This window comes from Acanthopagrus latus, chromosome 8, assembly GCF_904848185.1.
Source record: "Acanthopagrus latus isolate v.2019 chromosome 8, fAcaLat1.1, whole genome shotgun sequence".
NCBI lineage: Eukaryota > Metazoa > Chordata > Actinopteri > Spariformes > Sparidae > Acanthopagrus > Acanthopagrus latus.
In genome coordinates, this window is record NC_051046.1 from 8,814,935 (window position 1) to 8,841,558 (window position 26,624).

Consider the following 26,624-nt stretch of genomic DNA (forward strand, 5'->3'; position numbering starts at 1 on the left):
ATGCAGCCCCAGAGTTGCAATGGTTATGGTTCATTAATCGATTAAAAAAAAAAGTTACCAACTATCCTGGTCATTTAGTTTCTGGTTGCAGCTTGGGGAGGATTTGCTGCTCGTCTTTGTCATTTGTGATGGTAAATGAAGAACCTTTGGCTTTCAGATTGTTGGTTGGACAACAAGGAGCATTTTGAAGACGTCACTTTTGGGCTCAAAGAAATGTTTCACAACTTCTTGACAGACTAAACGATTAATCAATGAATCATAAAAAGAATCATTACTTTGATTTCAGTCCTGCACACATGATATTAATTTTCTGATTAATTCCGGTTGCCACGAGGATGAGCTCGCATCTTTCCAGTTATTCCAAAATCCTAAGCCTGTCACCGTAGTTGAAGACTTGGCTTCCACGTTGTTTACCCGAGATGTGCGGATGTGGAGGGACTTTGGATTCCAAACAAAAGATGTATTTCTTATATGTTAATATTTTTCCTCAACAAATATAAGGTAAAATATGTTGACTATTCAATTCAACTATTCTCAAATCACCCCACGCCTAATTAACATGTTGAACTAGTGAAGCACTGTGAGCTGAATCTGTCCATTGGTTGAAATAACCAGTTGAATTTGAATCGGAGATTTTGCTCAGTGTGTTAATTCTGTCACTAGTTATCTGCAGCAACAGATGACAAGAAAACATAACAACATTTCCTTTGGTGAAGTCGTGAAGAACAGCAACTATTGTTGCACAATGTATTGCAGATCTCAAACAATCTTTCTTTTTTTTTTTTTGGAGAAGGCACCAACTGAAGATATCAAAAATCAGTGTTTCTTAAAAAAAAAAAAAAAAAAAAAAAGTGACTCATGTTTTGTGTGTCAGTGTGTGTAATCGCGTCTCCAGAGTGTGATTACATTGTATTTCAGTTTGTGTATATTTTTGCAAGTGTGTTGTGCTGTCATGTTTGTAACATTCCATGTGGGAGGGTCTGTTGATAAGTAAGCCATCTGTAGTGTTCTGCCGAACGACATGTTGTAAAGCGAGATTTGAGAGTGTGGAGAGACTTGACTTGACAAATCTTGGCACATAATGAGACAGAAGGGAGTAAAGGCAGAAGTCTGTCCAGAGATAAACAATTAGATTTGTCCCTGAGGTAAAGGCCAGGCAATGCAAGGACTCTCAGACTAACAAAATCAATATGGCTTCCAGTAAGAACACTCAGGGGGTAGAGTGATGAAGAGGTTATCATTCATTCCTCAGATTAGGACACATACACAATGAGGGAATGATAACGCTTTAAAAATCAATATGATCTCCAACATTGAGGCTGCTTGTCAGCGATGTGTACATTTGAAAGTATGCATCTCATAGTCAACTATCCGTCAAACGTCGCCGGTCTAATGAGACGTGATAACACAGATCAACGGGGATACCGAGCCGAAGCCGGTCGAGCCAGTTTTCTTCGGCAGCCAATTGTGAGAGGATCTTAAAGGAGACAGCATTTGGGAATGATAGTTTCACACCCCCAGATAAAACCATAATGGAGCATGAGCCATAGACGGAGTGGGCAGTCCCATTGCGTTGCATCCCCTCTCAGGTCCTGCCCAGACTTGAAGGTCTAATCTAACATCTCACCACTGTTCCCAGCAGGCCTCACAAGGGGTAGCACTGCCAGGGCAGGGAGGGGTGGTTCTGTTGGCCGCGTTGCGCTCGCACCGGCTTTAAGGAAGACAACAAAAAAGAGAGAGTGAATGGTTTTTCGGGGTGGGAGCTGGGGGGGGGGGGCGATCACAACTTGTATGCAACTGCTGTTGTGCAGGGAGGACTCCTCAGAGACGGCGAGTCGCTGACCATAAAGGTGTGAGTCTGAGCCGCGGCCAGCCTGTCGCCTCATCTCCATGGAGACAGCGACGTGGCACCCCAGTGGGCTTGTCTCTGCTGTGGCCCGGAGCAGCAAGAGCACTTGGGGATGTGGCCTGGCCATCACCTGGGCTCCAGGGGACCGGGAGGCACTGCTCTGATGACCTTCAACAACCTGCCAGTCTGTCATCTCGGCTCGGGGAATAACAAGAAAAAAAGAAAAAAAATCAGCTAGGGATTTGTGTAGCGACATTGTTTACTGGGCCGATGTATCTTTGGAGGGAGGCTCTTTGTTCCAGTGGGAGTGAAGTATGGAGAAGGACGCATGTTTCACAACATCACCTCACTTGATATTCCAAAAATGTCCTTTGCTTTTTAATACCCTCTCATCTCAACATGGAGATTTTTAGACTGTACTTTTGTGCTTTGTTATTGACTGGTCGGTAATACGAATATAAACATCTGGCTGAGGAGGAAAAGAGTAAATGTAAATTAACATAATCACATTGAACTATTACTGTACGGATTCTTTTTATTTTCTCCAGACAATAAAAGTGAACAGTGACAATAAAATGAATTCAGTGTTTGAACATGCCCAGACTCACCACCTTGTCTGCAATGATTTTATTGTAAAAGAAACATGCTAAATTTAAGCTGTTGCACCTGTTGTTCATAGTATTGTTATACACAGTACTGATCCCAAATGTTGACAGAAAAAAAAAAACTTGACAAAGTAGCATTGTGCAGAACACATTGATGTGTCCTTGTGCATAGAATTATTCTCATTATTTAATTTATCTTCTGCAACTTTGGTTTATAGAATGTCCAACAATAATTGAAAATATGCATCACCATTCTCTGAAAGCCCAAACTAACATCTTTACTTGTTTGAGTCCAGAAGCCAATAATACTTCAATTAAATTGATACTGAAAAGGGGAACAAAAAGCACATCATTACAGTTGAAAAGCTGGAATTTGACAATGTTTGGAGATTTTAGGAACGTTGACAATGTGTTGATTTGGGAGGCCATTGTTGACAAAAGTCAAAACCACAAAGTATAAAGTGAAAAAATACAAATATCCAAAGAATAATCTCCTCCTGCTTCTTTTTTTAACTCGCTACTCGCTGTAACTTTTGCTTGGGAAAATGTAAATGCAGTCTTTTCCTGTGGATGGCAGGCGTTAAGAAGAACGGTCTTGTTTGCTCATCTAGGTCATACAGAGGCATGAGTGCTTAAGTGAGATCAGTTAAAAACATATTGTAGTAGCTTTAAACAATTAATGGTCCATCAAAACAGTTGCTGATTTTCTCTCGATCATTTCAGATCACATCGCTAACTTCCCAACTTCATCAAGCACAAGCTACTCTGACTGGCAGCACCAGAAAACACCATCATTTAGATATTTTGTGCATTGTTGTGCATTATATACAACCCTAGAACACCACAGGTTTTCAAGAGAAGGGATATTTCTTTCTTTGCTTTTTTTTTTTTTTACAAGAAAAAATTGCTAAATAAAGACACTTGCTTTCTTATGTTAAAGGGGTGTGGACTCAAAGAATTCAACATGACGAGGTACATAATCCGGAACGTCAGAGTAATTCCTGTATAATGCTAAAGACTATTGTTGGTATCACTGGGAAAAAAATAATTTGCCAAATGGGATCTCAAATCTCCTGCATTTCGAGTGTAAAGCAGCGCCATCCAAACCCCGCTCCCTGGAGACACTTGTGTTGCATTATCTGACAAACCAATACAGGAGATTCTGTGCAAAAATCTGTGCTTTCTTCCTTTCAGCCAAAAAAGAAAGAGGATTTTGAATGGAGTGGTGATTCTTTATGCAGAGCTGAGACGCGACACCTTCCAGACGGTGAGAGATGGCGAGCCCTAATAATACAGAGCCGTACAATGGTTCTGACAGGCGAGCAATAAAGCAATCAGGGTCCCAGGCATTCCAAATCTCTTTTACCGCCCACCCTCTAACAGACTGAGAGATGGGCGGCTGACCTGTGAGCTGTCAATCATGGGGGATACCTGCTGGAGCCTGATCAGGGAGAGCTGAGGGCACCAGTCCATCAGATCTGTTTTCACACTCCAGACACTAACATTGCAAGCATAACCACAGACACAAAAAAAAAAAAAACCCACCGCCTCGCTCTTAATTAGGAGATGTGTGTGTGTGTGTTGTTTTGGGGGCGGGTGGAGGAGGGGGGCCGGGGTGGACTTGTTTGGTTTAAATGGGTATGGGAGTGTCTTAGATATAGGGGGATAGTAAGTGGAATCCCAGTGAGACAGAGAATAACCTTTTCCCTTGATTTAGGAATCAGGCATTGATCTGTCACGCTGTTTTGTACAAGCAAGAGCTCTTTCAGCATTGCTTCTCAGTGTGTGCTGCTCCTCAGTGTGTGTGTATATGTGAGATGTGTGGTGATGGGTGGTGGGTTGAGCGAGGGGGGTGGGGGTGGGGGTAAAGGCTTGTTCATTAGCTGTCTGTAGCCCATTCCAGCAAATAGATCACCATAATACTGTGGTTAGTTAATGGCTTTCTGGTGTTTCCTCCAGAGTCTTCCTGTCTGAGGGCTGACTGCTAAAAACTCCTCCACGGTTTTTCTCCTCCTTTTTTTTTTTCCAAGTGGGGAGTCTTCTGTTCTGCTGCCTAACTCGCAGACAATTGGCTTCAGCCAGCGGCCAAGTCTGTGAGCAGTCTGGCCGCATGGACTCACATTAGAGAGCGAACAGCAACATCACACACACAAAAAAAAAACATGCTGATCTGACGTTCTGTCTCGCCGATGACTGGAACGGTAAAAACCTAGGCTGCGACGGGAAATGTCCCCCGCAATAAGGAGTGTTGTCGTCGCGTTTCCTCTTTCGTATTTTAATAGAGTTAATGAATATTGACATTTTGAATGTTTAGAGAAATGCGAGCTATACTAAAGTGAACATTAACGCAGGCTAGGATGAAATTTGTTTTCTTCAGGTAAATCATTAAAAACTCGGTCTCTTTGCAGTGGTCATCACCTGAAATTTGACATCATCATTACAAACTAAGCAATAGTCACCAGAAGAGAGATCGGGAAGTCCGACTAAGTGGTCCAGTGCAACTGTAAAACTTGCTACAGATATTCACGGATGATTTTGAACTCCCCAGATGAGGAACCATGTTTAATTTGGAAGCTCCTTGAGCCTGAAAAAGAACATCGTAGTAAAAATGATTGAATTCCAGGACAATGTAGGCACATGAGTGATTTTTATGAGTCTAACTTTCTATGTTACATTTTTTTGACACTGTCTTCAGCTTGTACTTTGTTAACTATCCTGGATTCATTTGTTTTTTAAATGTTTAACAAACATCCATCATTTTTTGCATTGAATAAACTGACTGTGTAATCTGACAGGGGTTGAACTGCTCAACCCACTGTGAGACTAGGTGATAATTCTCAGTAGTTTTAGCTCATTGTGTGTTTGTTTCCTCTCATTGGTTCGCACCGAATCACCCGCATTAGGGATGTCAGTTTTGGTCAATTTAGCTTTCAATAGGCTGACACCCATTATGTATGCAGGGTTTATTTGATTAAGACTGGCAAGGCTGTCTCGGTTAGCTGGACCTGTTTCCACACTTGGTTTAGTCACTGTGTCAAATCCAGAGAACGGAGCGCATTGGACTGCTCCTCCCAGTCTGCACTGACAAAGTTACAGGTAGTTATGAAGTTAACTTTTGTTTGTGAGCACTGTCCCTCATTTGCTAGTCAGAGCTAATGTTAGCTTGTTTGCCCTGGTTAGCTAGAATTTTAACAAGGCATGCCCTGATTGCCACCACCACCAATCGCCTATCGTCATAAAGCCATATCGGCCAATACCAATCTTTCTATGTTTTGCTTTAGCAGCTGGTATAGCAGTTTTGCAGGTCAGTTAGTTTGACTGGTTTGTTGTGTATTAGGATCTCCACCAGTTGGTCAGTAACGAAGGCTATATATGCCACGTGACTGACTACAATATCAAAAACCACAAAGTCAGTGTGGTTGGTTTCTGCCTCTACATATCCTGTTCAGTCAACAGAGCAGTACAAAGAACTGCCAAGGAGCGATGCAACAGTAGCCGAAAGTAAGTCTATAAGGACAACTGACATACAGCCCACATAACAATATGTGACTTAGATAACTCGAACATAACAAATGTATTAACAGGCTGGGAAATTGGCTAAACTTCAAATAGCCTGACAAATAAAAGGCAATTTGTCTCAGAACGTGGTTTGCAGGTGCCTCACTGCACACAGCTGAACGCAATAAACAATTAAGCCCGCCGTACAGGATGTGAAATAAAGTAGCCGTGCGAAACGTCTTCTTTCAGGAGGTTATTTGTGTGTGAAGTCACTGCCTGGTGGAGCTCAGGTAGGGCAGAGAGTGCACCAGGGGTCAGTGAGAGAAAGCAGCCTGCCGAACCTGATGTCTTGACCGTCACCGCACTGAATGCCTGTTTTTTTTTTGTTTGTTTTTTTTATTTACTTTTCCGGTGATTGCCTTAGCCTTCAGACTATCATGATCATTTGATCGGCTGCTCTCTAAAGCAGCTTGCGTTGCCTGGCCTTGTTCGGGTGCTGCTGCCTTCTCTGCCTTTTTTTCCCTTTTCACTCTCTGCTGTCAGTTTAACAAACTCGCCAAGGCTCCGCTGGGCGATGCGTCTTCAAGTGCCTTATTAACTTTGTTGTGTTGAAAGTTTTAGGCTTGCTTCCCCCCACAAGGTATTTTATCCTCGTATGCACTGCAGATGGCAAATGATACGTCTGTCTCACACACTTTGTAAAGGTTCCACACCGCCGACATGTTTTGTGCCTGAGCGACCACCTGCTCCCGACCAGGGAACGTTCGTGGGAGGTGGGAATACACGACGCACATGCGCCCAAGTGTTTGACCACGGGCTAATAGTTTGCTTTCAAGACTTTCTGACAGAAATGATGAGCATACTACAAGATAAATGAGTTTGTTTTTAAACGGATGTTTTGTTAGTCTCCGGTGTATCAGCGCTGCGATCGGCGACTTGAAAGCATCGATGCCGATTGGTTGCCTCTTTTTATCTAAATATCGATAGTGATCGGTGGCTAATCGATGTGAGCATCCCTATATTTAGCTCATCTTTCTGTTTTGGAAGTTCTATTCAGTATGTTTGGTCAGTAGCTTGTTGACATCGTAAACTAAACGCACAGCGTAAGCACACTGGTGTTATACTTGGGGTACAGAACTAGCCCTTTGTTTTACCTGCCCTGACAGACCTGCTGCTCTGACTCAATCTAGCTCCTTTAACAAACCTTGAGTGAATATTGGAATTTGCACCTTAATCTGTGCTCATAGCTTTGGTTTGTTAGCAAGATATTTTCTCAGTTTCACAAGAGGAGAGGGCTGAACAGTGTGTGTATTGTGCTGTGGTCTGTCTATATTGCTAATTGAACCCAGCAAATCCTGGTTTCCTGAGATACCAGACTGATGTTTTGTCAAGGACTACTATAGCATCACTGCTGTATTATTCAGGACCTATTTGTGGGGATATACTGCTTATTATTTGCAGTATTTAAACAACATTTCTGATTAGCTCAATATGGTAAAATAATAATCTCCAATGGGTCCTTGGTTTCCTGCAGGAAATGTGTCAGTAAAGCTTATTTTCTTTGTCTGTGCGTCCTGCATGGTCAAAATATACTCTCCCAGTACAGGTCCATACCGATAAGAATACAGTAAGGTCCCACACAGTTAATCAGAGCTATTAAAATACTCAGAAGCTGTTCTTCATCTGCTCTCTGTGTGGCCACCTCCTCTTTAGCTTATCAACTGCAGGTTTCAGCCACAGGATCTCTTGGAGGGGTGAACACAGAGGCCTCCCTGAGGTCGCCTTTTGTTGACACAACTTGATACAACTAACATGGAGCCGCTGCTGTTGAAAGGCCAAACCTCAAGCTGACTTTACCACATGCACGTAATTGTCACTTGCACTGTCTTTCGAATGGTAAAAAACTTTTTTTTTTTTTTTTCTCTCAGCAGCGGATAATGCTGTTTTGAGGATTACAGGAAACACGAGTAAACTTGACCATTCAGTCGCTCTCATCCGTGATAAATGTGGATCCTAACTGAGGGTCTAATCAACACCCTCACTCATTAAATGGTCTTTGTTGTGTGAAATAGTGCATCTTCACCAGAAAAGGTGATTCTGTCTGTAGGATAACAGTCACAGTCAGGGGAGCTACGTGTTATATGATTTATTTGGTCCTGATTAAATGTCACAATGATACTATCAGATGTAGCTTCTAAATTTGTGAGTTAGTTTTTTTTTTCAACAATTAACAACACAAATTGGAGGTTGACTGCTTTTCTTTTTTCTCTCCTGCATCTCTCATCATCAGTAAATAGCTTTGTAATGAGGAAACGCTAACTCCCATTGGCTCAGACTTTGGGATATGACAGTTGGTCATTGTTACCATAAATCAATTGCATGCTGTATTCAGCCGTCATAAATAAATTCATAATCATTGACACCAAGACCCCATTTTTATTTCAGTTGTTTGCCTCTTTGAGTGTTATGAAATGTGAACTGCACTGTCTGACTTTTCTATGCGTACAGTGTTGACCTGGTAATGTTGTTGCAACCAATACTTGCCAAATCTGTTTAAAAACTAAACTTTTACTATAGTTTAAATTGTTAGATAGAGTCTGGTGCCATAAACGCAAGTTATTGGGCCCCCGAAGTATTTTAACAAACTTATCCGCAACAGTTCAAATTCAAAGGACGTAAGCAGCACTGGGTTTAATGTACAAATGGGTGAGTATGTTTAAGTTTTCATCTGTCTTAGGTTATTAACATTCACTGACATAATATTTGATTTTTTTCACGAGTCGTGTTTTTTGGCATAACAGAAACCATAAATATTACATGTTTAAAATGCACCCTGTAATATAAACATTTGAACCAACTATGACAGCAAAATACATCCATCTGACCAATATCTGAATCCATAACTTTAATGATGTTTATAAACATTATGGATAATGTTCTATGATAAACTTAATAATGTTGTCTGTGTTAATCCAGCGTAGTTTTGTTTAGGTTTGGAGTTTGGATTAAAACTGTATTTGACTGAGAAACACTTCAAAGAAAGCCAGTGGCAGTATGTTTCACTGTGTTGTCCTCCTTCTAAAGAGCATCTGTACAATTGTACGTGACTATCTGTGTTTCTGTGTGACGCCTGCTGGCTGGTTTTTAACACGAGACCATGAAATCTTAAAATCTTGTCCCTCTCTTTTGCAAGTTTATGAGATGGCTGTTTTATGTGTGTGGGCAATGATAGAAGATGAAAGCAGTGTATGTTTTAGGGTGGATTCTTACCTCAGCCATATTTGACAATGAATGATGAGCTTTGCAGAAGTCTTTTACTTAAACTACCCCTTTGTGGGGCTCTATGGCCCCCCTTTCGCCCCCTGCATCTGGGAAACTAGATCACTTCTGGGGCCAGCAGTCCAAAGAAAGCTTTGTCTTGTTCCTTCCAGATCTCTGATGTCATCCTTTACTGAAAACATGTATGTGATCTTCTGCAGCTGGAAGAGAGGCCCATATGCATTTTACATCACCCTTAGTTATTTTTGGGTCGATGAGAAGCAGGGTTTACTGGACCATTCACAATCTGACATCACACTGAGGTCTGGCTGAGACTGGATTTTTCTCCCTATGCTGCCGTCCACTGACAGCAATATCCTCCAAACACATCATGTCTTTTAAATCTTTATATCATGCTCTGTGACTACACTCAGATGTCTTGTTTTTAATGTTTTAAACTGATGTCAAAACTTTTGGTTTGGTTTGCTGCCAACACACTGTTTTTGGTTTATATTACATAAACAGAAAAACCACTACTTTTTTTATAGCTATATCATTTTGCACATTTCAAAATGGTTTTCCGAGTTCATGTACATAATATGGCAGAATGTTTGTTAGGCAACCATGACAATATTTGTGTAGTGAATGAATGAACAACCTTGATTATAGAATCAAGTAGGACTTAAATGTTTATTTATTACATCTACTTAAGCGATCATGCTTAAGCCCGTGTCAGTTTGTTTTTCTTGCTTACTTTAACATTGAATACAGGCCGTCCATCACCCTCTTCGTTAATTGCTCAATATTGAGAATATTGCATGGATGTTGATGGAATAAAATCAAACATATTTAGGTGGCTGGTATCTATGAGCAATACTACATTCATGTGCTCCTGGGATAGTCTAATGTCCTAGTCTAATTTCAAGTGAATTTTCCCAGTTGGAAAGTACCTTTTTCCAATTATTCTGACAGGCACTGTGAGTACGAAGGGCCTTGGTGGAAGTATGTACTCTACTTACTGCCATTTTAGTTGTCATTATTGATCAATCTTCCAATTATGTTCATGCTTAATCAATGAATCACTTAGTCTTTAAAAGAAAAAAGGAAACTTGAAAATGTTCATTGCAATTTTAAAGAACCCAAAGTGACATATTCAAAATGCTTCTTTTGTCCAACCAACAATCCCAAACCAAAGACATTTCATTTACTATCAGAGAGGACAATGAAAAGCAGCACAGTCTCCCATTTATGAAGCTGCAATCTGCAAATCCTTGAAATTTTTTCTTGAAAAATGAATGAAAACAAAACAAAAAACTTTGTTTCTTTTTATCGATTAATCTGCTCTAGCATTAAGTCAGATGTGAAGAGGACTGTTGAGGACTGACGGGTGGTCCAGTGGAATCAAACTTTCCAAATACAATAAATGCTAACAACCTGGCCTTGTTTGAGAGTGGGAAAGAAAGCAGACCGCTATCCTTCTGGCTGCCATCTTAGAGACGTCTTCGTGTGAAGTTTTTGTTCACTTTCCCATTTCTCAACATCAGCGCAGACACGAGGCAAAACAAACAAACCTGAAAGCCTGCCCCAACAACTTCTCCTCTTTTATTGGCAGCTGATACACGAACAAGAGGTTGTCTTGGCTGAAAAAAAAGCAACTGCTGAGGCGTTGCTGGACCTCCAGACCTTTGTGACCAATGGCGTGTCATCCCTCACTTTGTCATGTTTAACTAAAACCAATCCCCATTTAAAGCTGCATCCATCAGTGTTAGTTGAGAACAATGACAGATTGCCTTTCTGCAGCACTCAAAGCATCTGGATCCTTTCTCTACTCCCCCTCTTTTATTTATGGTAAACAGCCTGAACAACAGCTGGGCAATGGGAATTTACAAGTTAATCAATTGTTTGTTAGGAGCCACAGCGATGCCCCATACCCAACCATCTGCAAGTTATTGTTCATTTACCATGCTAATTTTCCCATAGGCTACGGCATAACTATTGATTTCTTCTTGAGAGATTTATCCACACTAAGCATTAAGGAATGCTTGATATAGAAAATGACACCTACTTTGAAACTGTGGGAGTATGTAATTTCCACTGTGAGTAATGACATGTTAACTGAAATCAGCTGGTGCCGATAAACTTGTACACTTTGTGCCAAAGAAAGCACAGAACTATAATAGCAGTCACACTGTGGGTCCGTGCACATGTTGTACTCACATGGGGGGGTGTTCTGGAAGACATATTAAGTTTCCTACACTGATGGTGCATCTAGGTAAGCAATGTTTATCCTGGACACCGTGCTTCCTGTCAAAGCAAAGTTTGCTTTTGTCTCTCTCCTCCCAGGTATTTGTGCCTGTGGCAGGGTCTCAGGCTTTTATTCCCTACCTGCTCCCCCCCTCTGCACCCCATGATGACCCGCATGCACCCGAGCCTCAGACAGGTCAGTCACAAGTATCGCTCAACACACAGTCAGCAGCATGATTGGCTCTCGCACACGTGTCGGCACGTTCGCAGATTTCATCATGAGGAAAAGCTGGCAGAGACACTGTTTTTATTTGTTTTTGAAGTAAAGTTAGCTGCATTTTCCATAGAGGTGGTACAAAAATAAGCTTCTGTATATTTAAGTTTTTGATCCTTTGATCCTCTAAAGCTGGGATGCATGATATACATACACTATATTGCCAAAAGTATTCACTTACCCATCCAAATAATTGAAATCAGGTGTTCCAATCCCTTCCAAGGCCACAGGTGTATAAAAGCAAGTACCTAGACATGCAGACTAGTTCTACAAACATTTATGAAAGAATGGGTTGCTCACAGGAGTCTGGGTTTGGCATTTGCCAGGAGAACGGTACTTGTCTGACTGCATTGTGCCAAGTGTAAAGTTTGGTGGAGGGGGAATTATGGCATAGGGCTGTTTTTCAGGAGCTGGGCACAGTTTTGGGATGACCCCTTCCTGTTCCAACATGACTGTGCACCAGTGCACAAAGCAAGGTCCATAAAGACATGGATGAGAGAGTTTGGTGTGGATGAACTTGACTGGCTTGCAGAGAGTCCTGACTTCAATCCGATAGAAGACCTTTGGGATGAATTAGAGCGGAGACTGAGAGCCAGGCCTTCCCTTTCAACATCAGTGTGTGGCCTCACAAATGCACTTCAGGAAGAATGGTCAAACATTCCCATAACACACTCCTAAACCCTGTGAAAAGCCTTCCCAGAAGAGTTGAAGCTGTTATAGCTGCAAAGGGTGGACTAACATATTTAACCCTATGGATTAAGAATGGGATGTCAATTAAGTTTGCATGTGAGTCAAAACAGGTGAGTGAATACTTTTGACAATATAGTGTATATCGGATTGATAAATTATCAGCCCAGTTTTTGGTTCAACATGTAAGATTTTTTTGTTGGAACATTGAAAAGTGAGCAGAAATCATTAATGTGCAGAAATAACACTTATGATTTTCTGATGTCTGTGTCGCAAAGATACCAATGGTAGCATGCTAACCAGCTAGCCCTTGCCCCGTCCCAGTCCAGAGCTCTTTTGCTAGCTTTGTAAATGCTCCCCTGGTCTCTGAGCTCACAGCCCGGACTGCTAGCTACACAGCTAACTTAGCTAACTAGCTAACAGCGGCTACAGTTTGCAGCAGTTTGCGGTTGCTCTGGTGATATGCTGCCCCCTATTTGTTTTGAGAATAATTTCGACAGGTGGCCTGTTCCTACATTTTCTGATACAGTAGTTAGCTGCTTGCACCTTGAAAGTTTGTTTAAGATCCATCAATAGACATGGAGGAGGAGAAGGAGAAGAATATGGACTATAAAAACACCCATCTTAGCTCACTTAATTTTAGCATTTCTTATCCTCATGTGTGCATAAACTACAGGTTAGGAACTTCATTTTACAAATATAAAGTGTGAAATTATAGTTTCCCGTGTCAGCCTTGAGAAGTGGGTAATTATCGGTTATCAGCTCAAAAAAATATCCATAACATCCATCCAGATTATAAATCTTTTTTTTTTTTTTTCCCAAATCAGACAAAAACAACAATACAAACACAATAACACGAACATTCCTACTTCCATTTGCTCGTGACCCTCCAATCCTCTGAAACGAGGAGCATTATTTAATGATAAGGCAGAAATTAATCGTAGTACTCAATTATCTGACTGTTAGATGTTTAGAAAAACTCATGAATAGACGACGGAGCTGCAGAATCTTTGTGCGTGTCGAAATTGGGAGATACTTTTCCATTAAATCCACTTTATTTGGCCGTGCTATCTTGGCAGCCTTGAACCAGTGTTAGGATAGGGCACCATTTACAACTATGCTGTGAGCTCTGGTATTCACCTTTTCCTATTTCCCCGGCTGCAGCACAGAAACCACACGCTACTTTATTTATAATCCAACCAACCTCAGTGTGTAACTCTTGCCCCGTACTCTTGCTCGCATCACACAGTGAGGTCACTTCCCTCTGCACCTCCACCACTGCTCTTGCATTCCAACATGGCTCTAGGACAGCAGCCCAGCAAAGCTCTGTACTCCTCAAATCACAAAGAGGCCCAGATCAGAGCCGAGCTGGATGGGAGCCAGGATCCGGGCCCTCACAGCCCAGGCAGCTGGGGGCAGCCTATAATAAGTGGGAGACAATGAGAACTAGCACACCTCCCACGCTTTGCATGTGGATGTCGATCCAGGATTGAAATTAAATGGTTTCGTAGGTTTTCCATAGGCCACACTCATTATGTAAATATGACATGAAAGCTGCAGATAGGTTTAGAGTGCATATGTGCATTAAGAGTATATGTTTAACATATCAGACCTTAGAATCAAGAGAGCATTAACAAAGGTTTTTGAACACGAAGGCATGAAAAAAATAACATTTTCTGAAACATAAAAAAAAACAAAAATGCAGAACTGTATGTTCTCTCATGACGTCTGAATTTCTAGGCCAGGTAACTTCTTTATGTGTTACCTTCCCCTTTAAAAGCAACATTTAATTGCACCAGACTGACTTTACTGTGGGGAAAAAAAAAGAAAAAAAACTGGGCAGCTGAACAGTTTTTTTCATTTTCCAGCAGTCATCAAAAACATGTATGTACATTTATTTTTTTTTAGGTTTTTTTTTCACATGGGAAACTAGACATATTAAAGGCCTTCTGTTTTAATGAATAATAATGAACAGTTCACCGTGATGTAGAAGGCGGCGGTGCTTTAATGGTCCCTTGTAGCCTCTTAAGCCTGTGGTGATAAATCTCGCACAGGCTCACTCGTATAACTAAAACCCAAACCTCATTCAACTTCACATCCATCAGTATTTGGCTGAAAGCGATGACAAAGCACTTTCAATTACACCAGTAACTGACTCTGGAAACAGTTCATAGCGGGGTCCAGACTCGAAGACCAGGGGAGAAAACACAAGGGGGGATGGGGGTGGGGGGGTGGGATTGGGGGGGAATGGCTGGTAGGGCATCCGTTTGACTCGCTTCCAAATAATAAAAAAGGGTGGTGCGACTCTGCGACACAAGGGGATGCCGCCAGCGTCGCGCACCCAAGGACAATTCACCTATTTTGTGCGCTGTCACCCCTGTAGTCTGATTTATGGTCGGGACATCCTTCCTATGACCCGTTCGTCCATCAGCTCGGCGCTATAAGGATACTCTGGTGATTAGAGGCTGAAGTATCAAAGCGTCCTCAGTCAGGGCCCTTGTCTAGCACCAGAGGGCCATGCGCTCGCTGAATGGGGAGTGTGTCAGCTGGGAGGGAAGAGCGTCGCAGCGGCAGAAGAGTGCCATTCTTAACCCCCGAGCACCAGAGTAGAGGAGAGCTTTTTGAGAATCCATCAGCTGTAAACGCTCCCGTTCTATAATGTTGCTGTTTTCTTTTTCCATTTTTCCATCCCCAATTTGTAATTATATTACGTGGAGTGTGCGCTCTCTAAAAGTTAACATGGCGGTGTTTAATTGGAGTGATTTTACTCATAATTGCATGATCCTCTCTACCACTTTTGGCTCCCACTTTGTTTGAATAAGCAGGCTAATTTTCGGCATCCGTCCTCAAAATTAATCAGTATAGCGTGCTTAATATTGAAGTTCAAAAATGAAATAATTGAGGAAGTGTAAATCCAATCTCGAAATAACGGGACCATCAACAACGGGACCCCCCCCCCCCCCCCCGACAATGACAGCACTGGTGCGGGAGACATATAATGCAAAGGTGGATAAGTGATGTTCATTTTTCTCTTTTAAAATGCCTTTATTACATAAATAAAAACAGAGTCTGATCCTCCAGAGGGCCTGATCTTTTAAAGCAGCTCTGACTCCATCCCCCCTGATGAAAGGCCCACACTAACATCAGGAGTCCAGAGCCTTTACTCTCTAACTTCAGGCAATTATGACACAGAGGAGATCTTTGCCTTCTGCACTCAAAAAGAAGAAGAAAAAAGGCATCCCTTTTTTTTTCCGAGCTTAGCTGTAAAAATAAGCTTGCTCTCCCTCAATTGCAGTCACCCCGTGCCCTTTGCAATAGCAGCAAGGATGTATCGGAACAAGCCATGGGGCAAAACAAATCACTTGTGATTTACAGAATTATAAAGATTTTAATAGCTGCAATGTTTCTCCCTCAGATTGGTCTTTATTTCCAGGAGTCAAAGTTTCCTGGGTGCCCCGGGCTTTTTAAAAGCAGTAATTGGCCAACAGAGAGACTTAGGATCTCCCTGAGTGATTGAGTGTATTTGTTGCTATGAACTTGAGGGTATCACTCTAAAGATCACAAGTCCAGGTTGTGAGAGCATGCAACTTATCAAGCACAATTCAGTGTGCAGCCGCAGAAGGCAGACTACTTTTCCACACAGTTTTGTTTAAAGTTTTAACCTTTCTGTGGAACTCTGTGTTTTTTTTTTCCTTTTCTTTCTATTTTTTTCTTGTTTTTTCTTTTTTGCTGATTAGTTATGTTTCCAAATAATTCAGCGTAAACTAAGGGGCGCTGGTTTATGAACTAAAGACGGCCCTGAATTAATGCAGAATAATGGTTCTGATGAGGGGCAGGGCTGTTGTTTTGGCATGTGAGAGAAACTGTTGTGCACAAAGTACCTTTTTTGAGAAATGACATTGATTTTTGAAGGGAAAATCATTTTTTATTTCGCTCTTTGTCTCCAGTCGGCAGCGACCCAGCACACGATGAATTTCTTTAAAATGTGTTTTACCACAAATATATTAGATACTGTTTGATTTTAAACATTGAAAAGGAAAAAAAATAACTTTACAATACTGTGTACTGTGAGCAATAAATAAACCAACCCCAGTGAGCTCAACATGAGCCTCATATTAGAAATGAATTTACTGTTTCACAACTCTTATTTCTCCTCTTGACTGAAACTCGACACTTACTGCAGCATTCTCTTAATTAAACAACCTTTCTGCACCTCTCACCTGTTTTTAGAAACTCGGGAAGTAAACAGTTCAGAAATGTCAGCGTAATTAGCTCTTTTTTTTTCTCCACAATCTAAACTACATCTAATCTGCATTCTGCTGACAATTTTGGAAAAAAATAAGAAATTGATGAACTGACTTTTCTCATTGCGCACTGGAGTTATATAAAGATTGCATTTCCTCGTGTGTGTAATAGTAATTAATGGGTCAAATTGATTTCTTCTGCAGTGTGTGTTTTTCCGCGCACATCTGCAGAGCAACTCTCATAACATGGAAAGCATGTGCTCTTCTGACTGAAAAACAAGCCTGGCAGTAGCTAAGCTATATTAAGGAAATCCACCAGGGAGGCATAATCGAGTTTGACTCTCTACCGGTGGTCTCCTTGTTAGTGTTGTGAGTGTCAGAACTGACAGTGCAGGTAGCTCAAATGCCACTTAAGGTTTTAGCTTCAGTGGCTTTTGGAAAGAAATGACCGTGACCTGTGTAGCTTGAGCCCACATCCCACACCCTTTCTGCCTGACAGCTGCTCAATGGCAAGTGTCTGCCAGCATGCCGAGGGGAACGCTGCCAAGCAGCCGGAGATAGAGATGATTACCACATCCCTCTCTCCCTCTCAGCCTGCTCGCTGAAAACTGATACCTACTAACAAACTGCTGTCAACATGTTAGCGAGGCAGAGAGAGTGAGTGCAATAGTATGTGCTGAGAGAGAAAAAAAGGGGAGAAAAAGAGATGTGTGGGAGAGTCAACGTGAGGAGTCCAAACAAGTCAGGATTAATGACACTGAGGCAGGTTTTCTTTTTCCACTGTTTTCAGAGGCAACGCTGTTGAAGAATGCAATCAACGCTATAAGGAAAAAAAAAAATCTCACCTACAGAGTGACGATCAAATGATGACTGTCAGAAAAAAAAAAAACGCAGTCACAAGTTCACCAGCTCTCGGGCTGCCGGAGCTCATCATGCAAAATTATGTACGTCCATGTACAGTCATGGATGCGATTGTGAGAGAAGTTTTCTCTCTTCGTACTACAACAATTATAATTTCTGCACAGCAAGTGCCACATTGTCGAGAGTTTTCCACTTTAAAGTTTTTACGTTGTTGTGCGGATATGCAAATCGCGTCCGACCTTTTACTCCAGTCACTTAAAACTTGGTTGTTTTTTTTTTCCTGCTGAGGAGGGAATGAATGCAGTTGTTTCAGAGAAGAGTTATAAATGTCATTGTTTTTGAATAAAATCCCCCGCTGAGCCACTTTAAAGTGAAATAAAGGCAAAATCACAGCTGACATATATTTTTCTAATTGTTGCAGAGGAGGGAACAGGAAGCAGCATGGAGTAGCCTGAATTATCGTCAATTAGAATATCGCTGTGCTTAATTACAAAAGATTCTGATTGTCTGATTTTCAGCTACTGTCTTTAATACACATTTTGTTTTTGAAGATGGGGGAATGACAATTATGATAATGCGCATCCCAGCATGAAATATTTTTGTCAGAGACGGGGGAGAAAACAGGGGACTTAATGCATGTGTAGGTTCTTTTTGCAAAATGTTAATTAAAGACATTGTAACAATCTGATTTTGTATTTTTTTATTGTAATTTGAAAAATCGAAGCTATTTTGTTCCAAGATTATTTTCGGGGCACAGAGGAGTGTGACGGGATGCACTCTGAGGATCTTGTAAAAAAAAAAAAAAAAAAAAAGAACAAGGACTTTTTTTAAATGTGTCATTTAAATCAACCATTGTTCACTTCTGTTTGTAAATCACCCTGCCAGACAGCGGGGTATTTATTTTTCTGACATGAGGTCTCAGCAAACGTAAAAGTTTTGTCTGCCAGTATGGAGAAATGTCAGCTAATTAAAAAAAGAAAAAAAGAGGCAAAAACGTGCGATTCGGATTCGTTCTACAACCTTGGAGGTCAGTGATTTACTTCCCGTTTACGTGATTCAGTTATTAAACGCCACAAATAGTAATAAAAACAACATTAGGGACGAAAATAACATCGTCTACAGTAATTCACTCTGGAACTTTGTTGGGCAACAAGATAAGTATTTCTCTAAAAAAAATCAATTTTCGAGAAGAGACAATGGAAACAGACCTAAGTGCTAGTTTGAACCAACCCCACAAGGCTTCCAGGGAAACCACCAAGCCTAAGAAGCACTTTATTAGCCAGCAGGGGGGGGTCAGGAGGACCGGCCCTGTCATTGATTGAGGTTGGAGGATGCATCCACAGCTGCACTTTCTCTAAATTTCTAAGAGTAAATATGCACCTTTGAAGTGGGGGGTGCCTAGGAGCACTCCTCTGCACAGATTGTGTGGGTTTCTGTGGGGAGCTGTAGTTACGGGAAAGATCAATGGACAGGGCATTAGGGGGAAGAGTACACTACACTGTCCAGCCCTGCAGCCTGCAACACAACTCAGCAGCTCCTAGATGGCCAGTAATATTGAGCTCAAGGCAGTTTAATTCTCCACGCTGTTTTTTTTTTTTTTTTTTTTTTTCTTTTCCAGACTGATAAATTTCAACCTTTTTCCGGCTGCAAAAAATGTGTCGGAGGAAAAGAAAAAAAGATGAAATGCGCCGTGAACTTTATGTACAGCTGGAGTTTGGCTGCTGCTACCACTCTTTTTTTCTGACACACATCAACTTCTGTTCTAGTTGTGATCTTGAGGAAAATATTAGCAGGTTTACAGAGTAACTGGTGTCTGGCTTTTAAACGCTAATGTAGCTCTTCCTCGCGCGGCTCCTTCATGGACCTCTCGTCAACATTTTTAAGTAGCGAACGAGCATGCGCAACAGTTTTGGAGACAACCACGCTTCATGTACATTTTTCAAGCTTTTAAAGAAATAGTTGGATCATATTTTTTGACTGGAACAGCCCCCCACCCCCCATCTGCATAATTACTGACTGGAAAACTCCTCCGTCCGCTTCGTGAAAGCATGGAAAAACCCATATCCTGCTCATTGTGCAGCTGGGTATGTGTACTTGTGGCAGGCTTTAAGTGCATTATGCTTGTGCTGAACACACAGCTTCCATAATGTGGTTTGTAAAGACTATGGAAAAGCCTTTTGGGATAGCCACACACATCCAGATGAGGCTAAGCTGCCCATGGTTGGTGCAGAGTGATAAGTGTGCAAAGATATTTAAGCCCTTTTCTCCTCTGCCTGTGCCTCCCTCGTAATATCTGTCTCAAACTCGGCGTTTATTAGATTTAGATACGAAGCAAACACAGCGCTGAACCGACTTGGAATAAAAGATAATACTAATTACATACTGAAGGCGTCGTTTTTTTAATGAGTCTGAATTAAACCCATCCAGTGCATTAAATGCTGTTTGGTCCCCGCAATGAGGACGAGGGGGGGGGACAACATGTATCGTCTCCGAGGAGCGTCGGGGTTGCAGCGCCTCCGCTGCTCCCAGGTGTCGCCAGGGTTTTGGCTCCACCAGGCTCCAGAGATGCAGCCAGAGAGAGTTAGCATTTACAACCCCTGTCACACCCCACAAAACACCGTGTCACTCAAGCGCAGCCCGCGTGGCAGCTCTGGCATTAATGGAGACGTTGACATCTTCCGACAGAGTGTTTATCTAATACTAATGCTAAGCAACTAGAGCCAGTCGCCCCCACACGGAGCCATCGAACCTCGCCGCAGACCCCGGTGTCTGGCAATCACGCTAGTTTTCCCATTCATCCCTCAAGACTTACAGAATTCATAACAATGGCTTTGCCGCTGCTCCATGTCATGACTGTTTTTTTTATTTTTTATTATTATCATTCAGCCGGATATTTCTCGCCACCATCCGACAGACCCTGAGCCTCACAGGTGCTCGAGACAAAGTTGAGTGAATTTATGACGTGCTGCAGGAAGTGTCACCTGTGTATACCGGCATGGCTCTTCAGCTCAGGGGCCTCCGACTAAAAGGTTGTTTACATATTTCTGCAGTGGTGTTATTCCTCCCCGTTTTTTGTTTTTTTTTTCTTTTTCTTGTTCATTCTCGTCACTACCCCTCCACCTCGCACAAACTGGTCCTTTTTAGAAGGGAGGGATTCTCAGCTTCTGATACGGAGTCGGCATCGATACTTCAGCGCTTTTTAATGGCGCCTTTAAGTGGTACATTTTTCACGCACGTATATGAATTCTTTTAAAAGACAAGTTGTCGAGGAAACAATCCGAGCAGCGGCCGTTTCGAGACTAAACATTCTGTGCATTATACAACACACAAAAGGCCACAAAAAAAGAAAATTCCCATATATTACTATATGTATCAGAGACTGATGATGGGTTCATGAAGTGTATGGAGCTATCTTTAGAGGATTGATTTCCCATACTGCCACGCAGTTGGCTGCATTTATATTCCATGCCTGTGGCTCTGTGACCCCTGGTTCTCCTTTGATGTGGCAGGCAGAAGCACAAACCAGGATGAGGCAGAGAGAGAGAAGGCTGAGGGATAGCAAAAGGTGAAACAGTCTACAATGGGAGGGGAGGGGAGAGGGGTGGTGGGGGGGGGTAGAGATTTTTTTTCTTGTGGTGCAGGTTTCTAGGAGGGATGAGAGGAGGACGGGATGAGGGTGCGTGGAAAAAAAAAAAAAAAAAAAAGAAGACCGGTACGAGTTTTGCAGGGTAGCGGGAGAGAGAGCGAACCGATGAAGCCATCATCTGACAGATCTGTGAGAGTTTGCACCGAGGGCGGGTTGGTGGTGGGTGGGCAAGAAAGGAAGCCGGGCCCAGGGAAAAAAGGGGATCGGGTGATGGTGGGGGGTTGGGTGAGGGCATGACGGTGGCGCGAGCTGATAGAGACGTCAGCGCCGCTTCAGTAATCTCACGACGGCTGGCCGCAGCGAGGGGCCATCGAGGGGCCCACGAGAGCACAGGCATGATAGAGCAGACCACCCCGACAACACTAGCAGGGGGCCCGGCAGTATGGACAAATCAAAGCGGGAAGAAGTAATTTTTGAGAAATTACAGAAATCTCCATGGAAATTAGCATGAAACACTTTCTAATCTCTTGCTTTTCACCGTGGACGATAGGGGTCAGTGCTTCAAGTTCTCCAGCCCTTGCTTTCTCTTTCTCTCTCGCCCCATCCCTAATTTCATTATTCCCTCTTGATTTTTTTTTTCTTTTCCCTCGTCTCCCTCCTGCTTTTTTCATGTATACTCATTTTACAGCCTGACACTCCTAAAATAGCCCCTCCCTCCGCTCATATTCTTCAACCCATTCATTTGCTTGAACCCTTTTTTCATTGACCACAATTAAACGTTCAGATTTTCAAAGGCAAATCAAGGGAGAGCCAAGCCGTGCCCTCGGAGTGACACGGGATCAAGCTGTTGGGTGCTTTGGAGCCTCAGATGGGGTGAATCCCCCAAGATTTGTCCTCTGCACCCTTTCCTTTTTCGTTCCTCGCGGTGTCTGTCAGAGCTCAGAGCCCCGTTCAAACGAATGGGAGGAGTGAGGCACCCCTAGTCGTGAACCAGTGCCGTTATTGGTAATCAACAGCGTTCACGGCGATACAATGAGAGACCGAAGCCATATTCTCCTCTCATCACAATCGCTGTTTTAACAATACGGGACAAAAAACACATGGTAGTATTTTAAATTCTCCAGCAGTTTGCTTGAGTCTTTTCACACTTTTTGTTTTTTTTAGTTATGATTTGTAGTATAGTGTAGCTTACAGACACCAAAGTTGTAGTTTTTTGTGTGATTTTTTTTTTGTTTTTTTTTTTCAATTTTGCATCCATGGCAACACAGAGAGTGTTGTCCTCTTTCATGATTGTGGTCATATCATCAAACATAGTACTAAATAGAGCCGCTGCTGCCTCACTGAAGAGCCAGACTTTATTATGTTTTTGTGCTACATGTAAATTGTTCCTCCTCGCGTGTTCTTTTCAAGGCCGGACAGAATATTAAACTTATTCTGCTTAAATAAAAAAAGAGGAGTGCCGCATTTTGACGGAAAAGAAAAAATAAAAACCTCAGTGCCCAGTGTAACATACCATACACGACTATAAATTCACATGCTTGTGCTATTTAATAATTTTTTTCTCTTTTCTGATTAATTATTAAGCGTTTTGCCTTCCCAGACAGCAGAGAAGAATGAACTGCCAGAAAAAAATAAATAAATAAATCGGGGCAACATTCAAAAGAGACTAGGGTCTCTTAAAGCCTTGGTGCAGACTAGAGAGCCAGTGGAAAAAAAAAAAAAGAAAAGAAAAATTAAATTGGGTCATCTTTCTGTGCTGTTTGCATTCAGTCGTTGCTGCGCTAACAATTCCTGTGAAGTTTACCAAACTGGCTCAGTAATTTCATCAAGGTCTTCAAGTGTTCAATCCCCCATTTTTTTTTGTTTTAATTCCCGGTTGCATTCAGAAAAAATATAATTCAGGTTCCTCTTGTCGTGATTTTCCTGAATGTGCAATGTCAAATCACTTTGACACGTCTCCGCCTTATTAAATAAGAGATGCGAGCAAAGCCACCGGCAGTGGACGAGACGGAAATAATGGGCATTAGGGTCCGTCTAAAATAGTGGCATTTGATTAGCATTACATTGTATGCTGATTCATGGGGAATGGCTATAGAGTAATGCTGGTGAGGGACTTAATTAGAGTGCTTGCAGACTTGGCACATTGCAGTGACAAGCAGTGGAAATGTGTGTAAGATATAGAAACCTTCATAACCTCTAGTTAAACCTTCTCTTCCGTTCTAACAGTTTGCCCTCTAATTAAGCCGCAGAGTTGGATTGTGTGTTGTTTTTTTTCCACATACAGTTTTCTTTTTGCTAATTGCAAACCATGGAAAATGACAGTATTATCCGAAAATCAAAATCTATGGTATTGTCAGACAACAAGAGGAAAAAAAAAAAAAAAGACGTCTGGGAATTAACCGACTTATAAATACACGGAAAAGCTGCACATTTTGTGGACGGACGTTAAAGGTTAGAAAACATGTCAAACTCACACTAGATTTTGTCTTTATAATTGAGATTCAGAGCAGCTATTTATAGATAATATTATAGAGGATATTTTGTTATATATGTCTTATCCATCTGAGTTTTTTTAAATATAAGAAACAAATTGAATACGGTCTAATTTCTGTGACATCACCATCAATGTGTTCTGAAGGAATATAACAAGGATACACAGATATAAAGCTCGAGACCTCATTTAACCTAGATGGTGCAAACATTTGGCAGGGGCCTGAGTGTACCTGCTCCTAGTTGCGGTTCTGCCAGTAATAGATAGATGGCACTGCATCCAAGGTAGAGCAAAGGGCCAGCGACTTCTCCCCACCATCTTTTCAGGGTCTTACTCTCATTATCCATCCGAAAATTAACCTGTCAATTTATCAATCAACACCATCTCGAGTTTTCTGCCTCCTTGTTTGGCGACTGGCGCTGCGGCGACGCCGACGCGCAGATAACCAGGAGGTATGTGTTTGTTAGTGTAGTGAATGAAGTGCATTATCACTTAAATGACTGCTATGAATCACAATCGCTGCCAGTCGCTTGATAAGAGGCACACACACAAGCAATTTGAGTTTTAGAGTATATATCTGTTTATGTATTCTTTTATGTGGCCGAGAAAATAAGGTCAGGGCCGGGCTGGGCAGGGGTTTTTTTTTTTTTCGGCTTTGTTGCACACCGTCGTCTTTAAAAAGTCCCATACAGGGCAGGGCCAGGACGCATTGTCAGCACTGAATTCACCAGTTTAGCCCCATCGCCTCCGCACTGAAAAGGAAGACTTTGAGACTCAGCGATGAGCCGCATTTAATTTCAGAAATACACACAGTTTGATGACGTTTAATTGCTTCATACCCACAAGAATGACTCGAAGAATTATAAAGAAATACTAAATTGAAATAGAAAATGAAACAAAATCTATAAAAAGGTTAAAAAAGCCCAAAACAGTGTGGTAATATCACTGATGAAATAATGATAATAATAATAATAATAATAATAATGATAATAATAATTATAATGATAAAAGCTTCCACAAAATTCATATACAATTAATGAGTAGTTACAACAGAAGGAGATTTTGATGGACACTTTGATCTTTTTTATTTAATATCCGAGCAACATGTTACATGTTGTTTTTTTAATATTCTGAATGCTTAATCCAAAATGTAGTAGTAATTTATAAAAAAAACATTATTTACTTCTTGACATTTTCAAGAAACAATGCAGAGTTGCGAGTGTAAATATCAATATTATAGCTTAAAAGTGTTTCAAGGACATTGCACACACTGTCTAATTCTTCCCTATTGACTTTGGAGTTAATGTTACATCTGCTCTTAGAAATATCTAAAAGAGAGGCAGATTGAAATATGTGTTTGCATGCTCAGCATGCTACAGAGTTATAATAAGCACTGGGACATGTCTTTATCTCTAAATGGGTTCTAATGTGATAAGCTAAACTAGACCCTCAAAAATCCCCACCAAGTGCAGCCACGGGTGGGGGACCTCAATTGCTTCAGTTCATTCTTCTTTTTTTTTTCCTCCCTCGGTCTTCTCTTCTTCTCTGTTCAGGTTATTAGCCGCTACATGGCCGGATCGCCCAAAAAAATGGATGGATGCGAACAGAACCAGATAGGGGCTGTGAATAGCGGGAGGGGACTTTTTCTTTTTCCAATTGTTGTTATTTGCAAATGGCCTTATTATGTTGAGGTGTTGGGGAGGAGGAGGGGGCGCTAGTGAGGAAAAATGGCGGAGAATATTTTAAAATGCTGACAAAAAGAACGAGAGAAAAAGGGACACAACATCTGGTAATTTGTTTCAGCAAGCTTAGCCTAATGATGTAAGCAGATTACTTTCCAACCGAGCAGGACAGGGGCATAGGGCCCTTTTTTCTTTCCCTCTCCTTTTTTTTTTTTTTTTTTTCTCTTTACGTGCCCCCTCACGGTGTTAAAGAGCGAGACAGGAGCCACTGCCGTATACACAGTCGGTTCATACTGGTGACTCTGTGAATGCACTTCCAAGCCATTTGATAGTTCACATACTCAAGAGGTGGATTTTGATCAGATCAGAAAAAAAATTCTCAGTGCACAGTGGGGGCTGTTGGGGGGGAGGGGGCCTGCTTTGCGGGTTATTTTAACGCCTCAAAAGGGGGAAACCTCCCTGACTCTGTGAGGTGGGATGTAAGCCACTCGATGCTGTGGGTGCCCCTGGCCCGATTTGCTCCCTCTCCCTCAGAGAGCAGAGATCAGTGGTATGCCCAGATTGAAAGGGAGGGCAGGAACCTGGCGTGATGAAGGACACTGGCTCCCTGTCAATGTGTGGAGGAGACTGGAGGATGAAACACACCATTAAGACCAATTTAGAGTGTTGCTCTAAATTTCAGCAGGACTGATCGATCCTGACAGGAGGGCATCGTACCGCCTGCCAGATCACTTAAACCACTGCCCCTTGTCTCGCGTTGCTTAATGTCATGTCATTGGCTATCATTCCCAATCGAACATTGAGCTGCCGGATTTCGTTTCAATTACTACTTGTAGGATTACCTTTTATTTTTTACACATCAGTAATCAATGAGGATTTTGATAATAAAGTCATAATGCGATCTCAGTATTGCATTCTGTCCCCTTTTTTTTTTTTTCCACTATTCTTAATCCAAAGTGAAATCCTCTGAGACTAGCTGTCCTGTTGGTTTATTGATTTTTCTTTTCTTCCGCCTTGCTCTGTGAACATCGGACAGAAACTTGAGAAGCAAGGTACAGAAAAAAGAGACTATACCTTACTCAAGGGCTTTAACCATCAGACAGGTGATTTACATGATGATAACAACGACGGGTAACGACGCAATTTATTTATAGGGCTCCTTTTGCGCTTAAACGCAGCTCAAAGCGCTTCGCAGAATAAGACAAGACGCGCGTCCCCAAATCTGACAAAAACAATGAAATATAGAAAAGCTAAGCGAATTTATAAGAGCTAAACTAACAACAGGATGTCGAGATTAATGATAAAACATATCAGACAGCATAAATAACAAAGTGAGATAAGAGTG

At 41.8% G+C, this 26,624-nt stretch overlaps 1 long non-coding RNA gene across 5 annotated transcripts in view; it reads left to right on the forward strand.

The window, feature by feature from the left end:
* The window catches only part of LOC119025055, a 114,740-nt gene that overhangs the window by 10,157 nt on the left and 77,959 nt on the right, over positions 1–26,624 (forward strand). For all 5 annotated transcript variants that reach the window (XR_005076678.1, XR_005076682.1, XR_005076681.1 and 2 more), the window contains exon 4: positions 11,554–11,650. This is a non-coding gene — a long non-coding RNA (uncharacterized LOC119025055). The remainder of the gene's footprint in view (positions 1–11,553; positions 11,651–26,624) is intronic.